Here is a 14,268-nt window from a genome sequence, read left to right as displayed (position 1 = left end):
AACTTGAGATTTATTATAACCTAATTCCTGAGGCTTGTATAGTAATCACAGCATGTAAAATAATAAGGAAAATGTTTGTATTTGGCACTAGGATACAGTGTTTTAAGGCCTCCTGGCAGCCAGCTCTTCCCCTGTGAGAGAGGACAAGTGATGAAAATATAGCCGGCCCGGTGCACTGTCCTGTTTGACGGCTACGCAGGGAGACCGAGGGCAGTCGGTCAGCCTACTGCGTATGGGGATATTCACCAACAAAAAACTGAAAGACACACAAAGCTGTCGCTCTCTCTCTCCCTCCATCCCTCTCCTGCTGTGAGAAGACATTTTGGCAAGCTAGAATGGAAATGAATGCACAATGGTCATCTAGCATTGAAAAGCTGTGGTGATAATATTGGTCAGGCAAAAGGCTGCCCTGCCCAGTGTGTTTGTGTGTGTTTGTGTGTGTTCATGTTTATGAATGACTCATGCTGCAGCGCAACACAAAAGCTCAACACTCAGGCTCCGCACGAATTTGAAAATCATTTTCATTTGAAGGCTTGAAGTTGTTCATATCATGTTTGATCGCATCCTTGCATCAAAACACAGTTTGACGGACAAGGGAAATAATTACTTGTCATTCATGTGTCTGAGTTTTCTCTCCTCTTCTCTTTTGTTGCTGTTAAACATGTTCTTCTTAACACGTTTCCCCCCCCCCCCCCCCCCCCCCCACAAAAAACTCCAAACGCTCTGACACAACTTTCAAGTCACAATTTCATTCAATTCACAAAAGAGAGAAAAATAAATAAATAAATAAATCTGTTAACTTCACATTTCTGATGACTGCTCAGCTGAATGAATCAAAAGGCTTTGAGTGTAATGAACTTCTTGGAGTCTCAGTCATTAATGGACGACGGTGCTTGCTGATCTTAAATGGTCTTAAAAGATGATCCATACAGTAATGAAGCCAGCTCTGCTGTTGGCCCGATTCCCAAAACAGGACATAATCAAAGTCACAGGGGATACGCTGGAGCTACTGTTACCAAACAACAGCCCTTCACTTCCCCATTGTATGCTCTTTTTAAATTAAAAACAAGAAAATCTGTTTGTTGTTACACTGTAGATCCTGAATGCTAAATATTCAAATTCATAGCATGTGTTTCGGGGCCGTTAGCCGGGACCACAGAGCAGCAGGACGGCTTACAACCTACTGTGTCTTTTGGAAAAGCAGCATGTAGTGTCCAAGGCCCACCCTCCTCCTGACTCTTCTGCCTGGACCACCCTGCTCGCTGTGCTACGCTACATGACAGGACGATGCTGCTCAGTCCTTGGACCCATCGCATTGTTTTTCTTGGACCGTGGTGAAAGCAAATAGCAGCTAAAGGGCCCCGGCGCTCGCAGTAAAAACCAAAAACCCATGCAGTCATTCATCAAAGCCGAGACAACTCGCTACTCCCCCACCAACTACCAACCCCCCCAAGGCATAGCCATCTCCCCCACTCTGGGTTTTAACTAGGACTCCAAATAATTCCAGAAATGACAAATGATACTTATATCTCTGGCCTGTGCCGAATCAATAAGCATGCAGAACAACTATCCATCTTGAGAGGTATCGACAGACGCGGCTCGACATCAGCGGAGAAGCACTCGGTGGCTTTATTCAGGATTGGGGAGGGGAGGGACGGAGTACAGCAGGAGGAACACTACACTTACTTTTAAATTACAATAAACCACCCGACACAGCTAACAATCAAAAAACGATTACGAGAGCTGCGGCATCTGGAGATTTTTTTGTTTTAATGTCCTCACAATGAGAGGGCAGACTGACCATTTGTGAAAATATGCACAACCTTGTGAACTGGGACGGGGGGGTTATTTTGACAGGAGCACCTGCACATGTTTACATGGCAGTTGTGTGCTGGGTATGAGCTGATGGGTGGCGATACAGCCCCTCTCTGGTCCCCCGGCTGGATCGGAGCAGCTGACAGATAGCACTTCAGAGCAGCTTTAGCTGCAGCTCCCCTTGAGGGGCTGTGATTGATGACTCGCACTGCCACCTAGATCCATTTTCTCCTCCAATCTGACTCCTCACAGGTAGAGTCCTGCTTTCCCCCCCTCCCTCCTTCCCTCTCTCTTTCTCTCTCATCTCCGTTCAAATTCGAGTGGGCTCATTTTAGCTAAGGTGTTTACCAACAGCGCCACTTCACAACATCGACTTTGAGCAAATTAAAAACAGAATCGTATATAGAGGAAATAATCGGAACTAAATGACTTGCAAAGCTATTTTGATCCTGAACATTAGAGATCAGAAACGTAAAGGCAAAAAAAAAAACCCCAACAACTATGAGATGTTTGGAGGCATAATGTCATTAGCAAGGGAAAATGTTAAGACCCGGGACCCCTGCAGGTCTGAAGGCATTTAAGAACAGTTAGCTTAGCCATCTGGTAGACAATTACACAGGAACAAACACACCGCCTCAGCAAATAAAGCTTGGCTCATCAATCACGAGAATGGCCAGAAGTTGGCCTGTTATTCCCTCTGATTTAATAACCCGATGAACTGCAGTGTTATCCACCACAAAGTCTTCAAGTCAACTGGAAAACATTCCGACATTAACCAACAGCATTTTGTGGTCGAGAAGCTCAAACTGTAAATAACACTTTCCGGTGATGGCAAATTATTGTTTTAATTTAACATTTCCGATATATTTAATTTAATCAGTTGTAGATGCTTTAAAATATGTTGGTGCTTAACAAAAGAATGAATAAAAAAAACAAAAAAACCCTTGATTGCATCTCTTAAATTATACTGTAATTTGCACCGGGCTGCGAATATAAATTGAAGTGAAAAAGAAGTGCAAGGTTAAAAGTAAAAACATTTAAAACATCCACTGCTTCCTGTTTCAAGTAGTTTGCTTAATTAACATTTGCCCTGCGCTTTTAATTGCAATCATACTTTCCCATGGGACCTGAATGTGGATTGTCTGGTAATTGCAGATGTTGATGTGAGATGGTGACACGATGTCAAGTCTATTTCTAAAAAATTACAGGACTAAAAAGTAGGAGGATCAGGGACGCACCGCCACTCAATGAACCCCCTGCAGTCACTAACGAGGGGATTTGACTAAGTTAAGACATCTCAGTGAAGATCTGCTGACCCAGAGGAGTAATGGAAAACAAATAAGCGCTATGCTATCAAAGGTAGAGACTGAAACAGATCCCTAAGCATACAAAAAGCTAAGATAAAGCCTGAATTTCACCTGGATGCAGGTCAGCCTTTGTCAGTTTCACCAGGGTGTTTTCTGAGCCAAGAACATATTCATCTGTGTTTCTGGGTTGTGGCCTGCGTGGCCTGTGTGGAAGAAAAGAAGTAGGCCACTGCTGCGGTCTCCGATTCTCCTCAGTACACGCGTCACCTGCCAGCTCATGTGGCCCAGCTGAGATGTGAACAGGTCTGGCAAGAACCAAATGTTTTCATTTACCTCAGGGGCATCTACACTCTTCTTTAGCAGGCGGTGGCAGGCTAACATGTCAAGATACCGGCGCGGGACTCTGGGCCTCTGGGAGAGGTCACGCACTCGGAGCATAGGTTCAGAAAACATCAAGATATAACTCTCTGGAAGACGGAAAGCAGCCCAGACCTCTGCCTTACATCCTGCTACAGCCTCAAAGCTTTATACGAGCGGGTAACATCAACATCTGATGTGTTACTGATGCAGTGTTGCAGATAAAGCCGGAGCAAAAGGTAGCTCCGGATCACTTTGTTTCATAACTGATTCCAACACCTTAGAAAACCTGAAAATGTGCTTCATTACACCTTTACACTGATATTTGATACGTGTTCACATTGTTTGATGGCTCCAAATCCTACTGGACAGCAGGGGGTGGCGGTGCTTCTCGGGCTAACCTCACAAGTCCTATTTCTAGCTGAGGACTTGCTGACAGCACATTTAACTTTGTGATCTTCACATGAGAGACAGCTAACAGTTGCTGACAGCTGAAACACACTGAGCACCATTTCCCTATACAATATCTTATTGACGCTTTTCATCTGATGAGGAAACCAAAGTCAGGATGGTGGGTACAAAAATATCCTATTAAGAAAAAGGTTGATTTCCAGCCAGCTCATGGAAACCAGTAGTTCCTTTGGGGAGGATCTGGGAGGGGTGAGGGGGGGGGGGGGGGGGGGGGAGCGGCTGTCTATAGAAGCCTGATTTATGATCTGCTCAGTTTTGCATGTGTGTTCACAGGTTTCTGGGAGTTACACTCAATTAGAGCAGCAGGGGTTAGGAGTATGTTTTTCCGAGGATAAGTTAAAGCTTGACACGTTTATTTCTGCCAGTGCAGCTGAAGAGCCGGTGACAGCCTATCAAAAGTCGTTTTCTTTGATCAACCAGACTCAAAATGTGGGAAATAGTAACCGTCCCTGACAAGTGAAAAGAGAAATCCAAAGGAACACAAAATGTTTATAAAGCACAATCTTAAATACCAGTCAACATAAGCGAGAGCAGGAAATAACTGTAAAGTGAAGATGAAAATGTCATCACTTAGCAGGACAACAAGAAGCTGACAAATGCACTGCTAATCAAATTTGTAAATTCAAATTAGCTTAAATGTAATTCTTGCAAAGCATGACCATGAAGCTTGCACCAAACCAAAGACTGAGGAGCGACTTAATGGATTCAGCAGGACAAAATCCCCAATTACAAGTTAAATGCCATGTCCCTTCACAATTTATATAAAACTAGTAAATCTTATTTTTGAGACATTTAATGATTGAGCCAGCCAGTGAAACACAGGGACAAAGTACCAGCGCGAGGAGTTACTCATATCCCTGTTGAAAAACTCCTCCGTTTAATGATTCACCACTAAGGAGAGTCCACACACTTCCAGAAGAATTCAAATCCCTTTTCCCACAGCCTCTTTCAGTCCGTATGATAAATGACACCCGTCATTCCGCCGTTGCCAAACAGCACAGAGGGGAATTGTACTGATATATGATTCACAAGAACAGGAAATAAACTCTGCCTTTCTCTGTAGCTCTCCCTCTTGCCAAGTAGGACGGACCTGGACAGTGTCAAGGCTCTCATGGTAGAGGCAGTGGGAAGGCTGACGGCGCTGAAACCCAAAAAGGGAATAGACAGTGGGTTTCCAAAATGAACTCTCCCCTCTTCTCTGTCTCTCTCTCCCTCTCAAAACTCTGGAGCTTCTGATGACTGATGAAAGGCACAAAAGCCACTGCATTAAAATAACAGCAGAATCTATGGGAATGAGCTTAGGAGGATCAAAAAAATTAAAACAGAGGGCAAGTTAAAGTCTGCAATTATCAAACAGGGGAAAAAATATAGAATGAGCAACCTCCCTCTGCCCCCAATTACAATGCAGCAAGTGAGGCTAATTACTGCGCCTTGATTATTTCAGATTTCTGAGTGAGCGAGAATGAGCAGACTTAAAGACATCGGGTGCAAGTTCAGATAAGGGCATTACACACAACTATAACATCTATCTGTGTGCATGAATTATTATTATATATTGCTATTTTAATTTCAAAACAGAGTCAAAACATTCAGCTAATTTAATACCTTCTACAATACACTCTGTTAATAGCCATTTGCACTAAGTTGGGGTTCCTGTGTCAGAGAGACAGAAGGAGAGGCACATCCTGCCGCTGCGTGGCTGCTCGCCTTCAGGCTCGTCCCTTCAGGCCAGCGCTCAGCGGTAGGCCTCCCACTTGGGCTCTGAGCACAGGGATGTGCCCAGGGCCAGGACCAGCAGCACTCAATCACCCAGACAGCGACATCCTTTCGCCATCACCATCAGAGAGGCCCCTTTGGGGTGGTGTAAGGGGGGGCGGGGGAAGATATTTATGAGTAGAGCGTTCACACACATGCCCATGCGGCTGCGATTCCGCTGATATACTGTCAGCTGGACTGTGGGATGGAGCCATATAGTTCATCTCCTCCTCATTTTTAGCCCCTAACCAGACCCCTATAAGTGCTCCTCTGAGCTTTACAGGTTGGGTCTGATGCAGGAAGCAGACAGCGAACACCGCACTGCATGTAAATCTCGCACTCCCAATGTGAATGTGGAGCTGGAGTTAGAAGGCAGTTATTGGATCTCATTATCAGTGATTGCTTTGTTTGAAAATGTGAAAGAAATGACCACAATAAGTTGCTAAAAAGGGGGACAAAAACAACGCACGGGGCTGCTCAATTTTTGGCACTATTTGTTACAAAAGACACTCTCAGTCAAGCCCTTCATGATGAGCAGCATATGTTTACCTAAGGGGTGTATTTTAATGCCTCTTTACCTTTGATTTCAGAGCAGAATAATTACAGAGGAAGCCATGTAAAACCCTGTGGCAGATTAGGGAAGTGAGTTGGAAATGGGTTCAAATTGTCGTTCTGAAGTAAAGAGGCTACTTTGCACCACAAGGGGTTTCTTTCCTCAGGCAGACCAGGGGATTAAAAGAAGCCATAAAAGGTTTCTGTAATGGCATCAGTAATGTCTTGCTGCCATTAAAAACGGTGAGAAAAACATCTGCTTTGCATTTTTCACTCCCCTGCTACTCATTTGTCTTTCAAACTATCTGAGAGAGTGCCACGGTTTCAGTGTGCTCATATTTTTGGAGAATAAGGTTATTTCACAGACTTCATCTGATGAACATTAAACCCCCAAATCAGGATTGTGTTTGCAAATGCCAGACCGAGGGCTAACTTGCAGTGGGCACAGATTCCAGTAACAGTGGAGTTTGTATACTTGTTGGGACCATTATGAGTAAATATATAACTACTTGAATTTGCATCCAAACCTGCAGAATATTGTTATTCTTTGGTGGCGCTGTGTTTATTTTCTCTTTCACTTTGGCCAAAAAAACAAATTTTAAAACTATCCGCGTTCACACCAAGATCACACAATGGGAGCCGGCTTAGAGTAAACACCTTGATTGCTTTATGGCTAGCCCCTAACCATTAGAGGTGCACTGTCTCCTCCTTTCTCTGGGCTTCTGGGAAGCCGAGGCCCCCGCAGTAATCTTTTCTCTGCTAACCCTTTAATAAACCATAGTCTGCTTCATTAGCCTCCCCTCACAGAGTGATTGATCGGTGCCAGTCACAGAAACCCCATCCTCCCTCTGCCTACCTCTCCTCAACCCCACTAAATAAGGCACTTTTTTTTCTTTTTTTTTTTCAGCCAGCTACCACCCATCACACTATTAAAGGGGAGTATTCAGTGTGAGCCAAAGAGGGAGTGGCATCAGCCGTGGATGGCAATGCAACAGTGTTCCTTTTGTTCAAAGGCTGGGTCAAAATCAATTTATAGGATGCACTATACTAGGCTCAGTATATTAGATTCTTACTGGTTCAGATTCTGTCTTGACACATGAAAAGAAAAAAAGAAAAAAAAGATTGAGTGAGATTTCCACAATGAGCTGTTCATATTACACTGACGAAAATACATTAAGAATGCAGCTCGACTGAGAAAAAAAAGAATGGGATTAAAGGTGCAGTTTATAGACGGGATGAATCATTATTTTTCCTATTGCTTAACAAGTCTGCCATTATTAAATTACACTCACTACTGTGATTCATCTTTCTCTGATTTCAAGTAGTAATTCTTTTTTACGATAAATACAGGGATAATCATCAGAAATCAGTTAGATCAGACTTGAACAACTTTTGGCAAATTTTGATAATGTCCTCAAATTACACATTAGCCTACAGATAATTTGAACTGAAAGTCGAGACGCCTTCATGGCAACGTAAGGAACTGCACTCGAATGCTAATTTAGAGAAAATTACCCATCTGATGAATAAGAAAAACACCATGAAGATAGCCAGAATACCAGATCCGTTTGCGAAAAAAGGCAAACAATGAGACAGATACTGACTCAAGATACTACTAAACTTAATGTAAAATCCTGCCAGGGGGAAGAAGAAACACGTAAGCCAATGATAAGAGTGGGTAATACGGCATTATCGTAATAATGACATATCATTCTCCTGCCCACCATTAGGAGCTGGATTCTTTTCTCTTTAGTAATACCTACAATGTATGTGCTGTGTGATCCTTCACTGCTCTACAGTGGAGGAATAGAGAGATACAAAGGGGGGGGGGGGGGGGGGGGGGGGTGTTGGATGCTCCTCAGCTGCAGTGATAAAGTCAGTAATATCACTATCTCGCCCTCCTCTCCCAAGAATTGCTATAAACCTATTTCGAAAATTGCACCCATATATTCAGCGAAGACAGTTAGCTCATCCCGGTGACAGTGCAAACTTTTAGGGTGAATTATGCCGGTGTCATTCAGAGGGGTTTATCAAAGAGGGTCAATAATTCACAGGCCCCAAATCTGCGATAGGCCGGCCCCAGCAGCTCTCCCTCTCTGCTACAGGCAGCTGGTGTGCTGCCATGGAACAATCTGCTGCTATTGCTCAGGACACAAGATGGTGCCCAGTCGCACTACTACATGGCAACACTGGAAGCTGTACAACTCTAGTAAAAGGAGACGCTGGAACAGAGTGTGAGGCATGGGATAAGTCACCACAAATGACACATATATAGACAGAAGAACTAACTTTGACATGCAGTAACAGAATAAATCCATGACTGTTAATTCTCTTTATAAATAGTCTTTGCAACATTTAACTTTGCAACTTTCTTGAGCGACCTCGTGATTCAGTAGCTGACGCCTGAAACACTGAGGGGTTGCATTTCACATGTCACAGTTCACAAATGAAATCTTGTGTTTTCTCGCACGTTTACAAGAAACCCGAGGCTTTATCACCACAATGCGTTTACTGAAACTAAAATATCTCACGTTTATTTTTTGCGCCATCTTAGGCTCAAAACACATTTCACCCTGACACTTATCTGCAATTAGCCATGTTAGATGTTTGTCATGTGCAAACACTTAGCAGAATTTGACATTCATTTGATTGTAATGGGCTTTTCAGTGGGGGTTTATTTTTGCCTGTAGGATGTTGCACTGACTGTTCACAACACACATTTGTCACTTTGAAACAGAGTAAATTGGTATCATTTATTGTTAAAACAGACACTTTATATTTCCCTCAGTAGGTCAGGCCGGATTCAAACGTTTCTTCTTTCCTGCTAAATCCTGATACGAAGCTTTTTTCGGTGGGACTTCTTGCCCCGGCTTTGCCTACAGTCTGAGGGGTGATATCACCTGCAGCTGTTTACAATTAGCTGAATTGTGTCCCATAGCAGCACTCAAGTTTTACTCACCCTCTTTAAAATCCGTACTTTCCAGATGGCCTAACATTGAAGCTCCTTTATATACGAGCCCGACTCAAGCAACTCAACCTACACAGCACAGAATAAGAATTGTGTTCGTTTTAAAACGGCGTCATGGAAAAAGTTACAGTACAGGAAGACTATCATGTGCTGTGTTAGAAATTCTGCCTAAAGCTCAGCCTTTAAATTCATATCAGCTGTATTCATCTTAATGCTGTGGGATGTGACGAGGAAATAGAATTAAAAATATTTAAAAAATGCACACGTGACTCTCCCCGCGTCCACCAAAATATAACCTGCCCTCGTGTTGAGAGACGCGGATGTACATAAACTACTCTGCTGCGCCGGTCAGCAGGAAAAGTGTGGTTGGGTCAGAGTGAAAACATGCCCACACAACTCTCAACTGTGTAGCGTTAAAGCTCGCTCTGAAAGAAACAGGTCTATCAAACACCCACAGCCCACAAGCTACTTTGCATCTCGCAGGCCTCAGATGACAGACAGCTGTATGAGTATCCGCAAGCTTACTGTACAAAAGGATAATTCTGTTATCGTATACGGCCCAGATTTACAGCCCAACAATACGGACAAAAGTTCTCTCTGTAAAATCCACTGGTGAAAACTAACAAGTGCCAATTTTCTGAGAGTGAGCCGACTGAAAGAAACAAAACAGTGAAAGCAAATATCTGATATAAAGCTGTGCAGGTCACCACTTCAGACGGTTTGCAGATTTTCAACCTTCAGTTTTGGAATGAAAGGAAACTGAAAATCACCCACACAGATCATTAACTTTAAAACATTTACTGAGTTGCTGTCATCTGGATTTCCATGCTTGGCACATATCTGAGCTTTATTACTTTAATCTGTTATTAGCAATAAATCACTTCTTATTTAAAGCAAAACATACTCTTGTAATAATTGCTCATGTGCTTCAATTCTAAATACTTAAAAACAGTTACACATATAATGTATTGCAGGTAGCACGTATAAACCTCCATGAATGTTGTGTCATGAATAATGATCAGTGTGAGATGCAAACTGTATACACACTGTGCTGTATACGCCTGTAGGGCAGGAGTGCATTCCTGCGAGTGCAGCGACACTGCTCTTTATCCAGCCAGCCAGAGGTGGAGATGATCCTCTCTCACAGTGGGGCCTTCCCTTTGTGTACATGTGTGTTTAGGGTTGTCCCGGCAACCTGAAGCCCGCTCCTTCATTGGGCCGGGCTGCCCCGCCCTAAGCACTGTTGTGCATAGTGGAGGGCAGGATCCTGCTAGTGGAGCTAATAGTCTACCTGAGGTTTAGATAAGTAGGCACACATGTGTGTGTTGAGTATATATGGCATCATCAAAGCATGCCAATAATTACAGAGTTGGGTTATTACTGTATGCGACTGTTATTTTCATTAACATTCATTTCCCGTCTCCGGTAAGAGTAAATACCCGCCCACCAGTTTAATCACAGGTTTATTTCAAACCAATGCAGTTACCTCCATGATATCACAACTTGACAGTGGATGAGCTATTTATTTTATGAGAAGCAGACCTCTATGATGAGACACAGGAAGCATTCTGTGGGAAGTAAATATACTGCAGACAACAGTGAAACTGGAGTAATTTAACAATGAGCGAGTGACTTTATGACTAAAGCATTAACATATTGCACTGTGCAATAACTCACACAAAGACTCTGATGCTAACGTGCTGTGTTATTACACTAATAACGAGGAGAGGCCTCTATATTTTTAAACATGGCATGATACTAATAACATGGTACTGGTCATGTCCAAATGGGAATGTGTTTGCAGGTCTTTGCAGATTTACGTTGCATTGAAATGCAGGCAACCTTGGCAGGAAATAAGAGATGGGAAAAAAGCCAGCCTTTCATCATTTTCCCCAAATCAGAGGAGGAAATGAATATGGATGCCCTCAGGCGTGAGGGGAAGGAAATTCAGGGGCTGATGAGGTCCCTAAAGGATGCGTCTGGACAGTACCGGAACTTTTCAGCTGGGTCGCTGCCAGGGTGTGAGGGCTGCCATGGAGCATGTAGGAAACACATGCAAACATAAAGGCACTCACACACACAAACAAACACACACACGCGCAAACAACTAAGAACCACAAGGGCACATCAACACAACCAGCTTGTGCACACAGAGGCTGATTAGCTAAAAGGCTTGCAACCCCTCTCCTTTTTTTATTGTAACCTATATAAATGGGGAAGGGGGAAACAGGTGAGAAGAACGTTGCAGGGCAGGCACTTCAAATATAAATGAGATTGAAATGAAGTTATGGTGTCTTTAAAAAGATGCAAAACAAATTCAAGATGTCTCAGAACCATGTGGAAAAAATCTTGACTAAAAAAGAGGAATGTGTCCATGTGACACCTGGCATTAATTTTCGTGTTTCAACAGGACAATCTGAAAGTACCCTCATGAACTCTCCCAGACATACCCTTAAACAAACTTAATCAACTCCTACTAAGCCACCATCACTCACAAGTCTCAGAACGAAGGGATAAACCCTGTTATCACACTCTGCAAGTAGTCGTATGGCGGGTCAGCTGCGGCGGGCGCTTCTTGTTTCAATGTGGCATGTGCTGGGATGTGATAGACGAGGCATAAGAAATAGAAAAAAACCAGCCAAATACACTGAGCCAGCAGCCGAGGATGAACAGCCGAGGCTAGAGAGTCAGGGTGCCCCCCTGGAAGTCGGGTGCAACGGATCCACCGCATCAACAACTAATTCACAGAGGGAGTGAGGAATTCCTGGTTAGGGATTATAGCAGGCTTCAAAGAGAGCTTTTCAAGGCTTCAAAAAGAGCAGTGGCTCTGAATGGAAAGAGACAAAACCACATTCCAAAAGACAGAAGCGCATATAATGACATATGATGGCAGGAGCGCGTTGTGATAACTGATATAACGGTTTTTACATTGTTGAGGTGACCACTTGTAGATTTAATCAGGTTTTAGCCGGCAAGGTCAGCTGCCCCATTATCCTGTTGGTAGGAGAGCAACAGCGAGTTTAGAGCTTATTTGGTGGCCTGTTGGAGCGTTTGAGACGAAGCGCGACGATGTGATAATGACCCCCTTAAAATGTAACATGTCCTGTCACTGCAACCTCCCTGACCTCAGCTGTCCCCCATAAAAATCAAGGGGAAGGATCAATGGCGTTAGCAGGATTTTCATTTTAGATTTTTATAAGATTTGCGACTTAGCCAAACCACAAAATGAAACTATCGGCTGTTACCTCGTAAACGTGCATGAAAACTGGTGTCTGTCAGACAGACTGCCAGAGATAGTTTGTTAGAGAGACTCTGAACTGTTCTGAGACTTAAAAAAGTTACAGAAGACTTTGTTTTTCTGCTGTTAAAAAAGACAAATGACACAAATCTGTTGGACAATAAACATCTAAACATCTAGCGTCATTTTCCTGTAGCTAGATGTTCAACACAGTCAGATAGTACACTATAGTCACATTCACTCAATTACACATTAAATACCATCACATTAGTATCTTAATCACTTTAATCGGGATCTTTGTATATTCAGAGCTACGCAGCATCTTGTCCTATCAGGCTGTTAGCTAACGTTATCTCAGCAGCTAAAAGGCGGGACTGAAAGTTGATGATTAATTAAAGCTTCTTCCGCTTTAATTGGCAAATGTGACTTAAAGAAACCAGCGTAGCAGTCGGTGCTAAATGCTAAATGTAAGTTATAATTAGAGTAATGTAAAAGTTGTTTTAAATATCTCAGTAATATTGTCTGGTTTTTTTTAGATACAGATGTTTTTTTTCTCCAATTTCTTTGATGTTGACTTCAAGCAAAAATGCCATTTAAAACATTTTCAGTGGCAGTCATACTTATTTCATCACCTCTTTTCATTGCTATGGTTTTATTATTTCCTAAAGAATCCCATTTGTTCAGTGTAATCCAAACTAAACAAGGTGTATATGTAAAATAATGTGCCTGTTATCCATTGTGGACCCATTTGAGCCTCTTCAAATATAGTCTTGGCTCAAACACTAAATGCTGCACACTTACAGTAGGTGTATATAAGTGAGGGAAGTGTGGATACAGAGTGAAGAAGGTGACTATAGCTCATGACCAGAGTTAAAAGCAGATTCTTCTATATCAGATCCAATTCGACCACTGTTAATCCCACAGTTTCATCCTCTCCCTCTCTCATCCAAACTAGGTGAAAGCAACCAGACTCTCTATAAATGTGATGATGGAGCAGATTATACTTGTGTTATTTCCAGATCCATCACCGACCGGCCGGCCGCTGCACCGCTATCCTGCGTGGGTCACTCTGTGTTAAAGTCAGGGGCCCTTTGGCAAAAGCAATGATCTGTGTGTGACCTCTGTTACATTTTAGGGATGAGTGGGCCTCAGGCGACAGTTACCAGGGATACACTATACAGCACAAAGAGGACGTGTCAGTCACTAACACAGTGAGTGAGACAGAGCTGGAAGGACAGGTGGATACTCAGACAGAATAAGAGGCTAAATATAACAAGATATAGTTTTGACAGAAGGACAAATGGCCACACAGAGAGAGGCAGTAAATGTTCATGCAAATAATCATCCGCGCTACTATATGTCAATCGGTGAGTGGGTGAGTTTGACATTTTAGTCAGTTGGCAGTTGAAGCGTCTTAGGTGTGTCAGGTCTGAATAAAAGTTCGGAGATCTGGAAATAATCCAACAAATGTTTCATGCTCTTCGAGACTTTCTAGGAGCTCCTTGAGTGCAGAGAGACGGGCACGAAGACAGACAGCGAGAGGCGACTACACCGGACAAAATGTCTTCAGGCTTCCCAATAGACTCTGTTACACTAGACCGAATAGCTCGCTGACTGCCACAACACTGACCTCCTACTGACACAGAGAAAATGACCACTTTCTACAACTTTAAAATGGCCTGGGGGGGGGGAGCACGAGATACCAGCACTGAAAATACAACAGACAATTGCTGACTCAATGTTTGTCAGGATATGGGAGGGAGGAAAATGTGTCCTTGACAACTTAAACGGTTTTGGATTGAACA

The sequence above is a fragment of the Scomber scombrus genome, chromosome 10 (assembly GCF_963691925.1).
Source record: "Scomber scombrus chromosome 10, fScoSco1.1, whole genome shotgun sequence".
Lineage (NCBI taxonomy): Eukaryota > Metazoa > Chordata > Actinopteri > Scombriformes > Scombridae > Scomber > Scomber scombrus.
The sequence above is the reverse complement of the archived record's forward strand: the minus strand, read 5'-3'. Positions refer to the sequence as shown.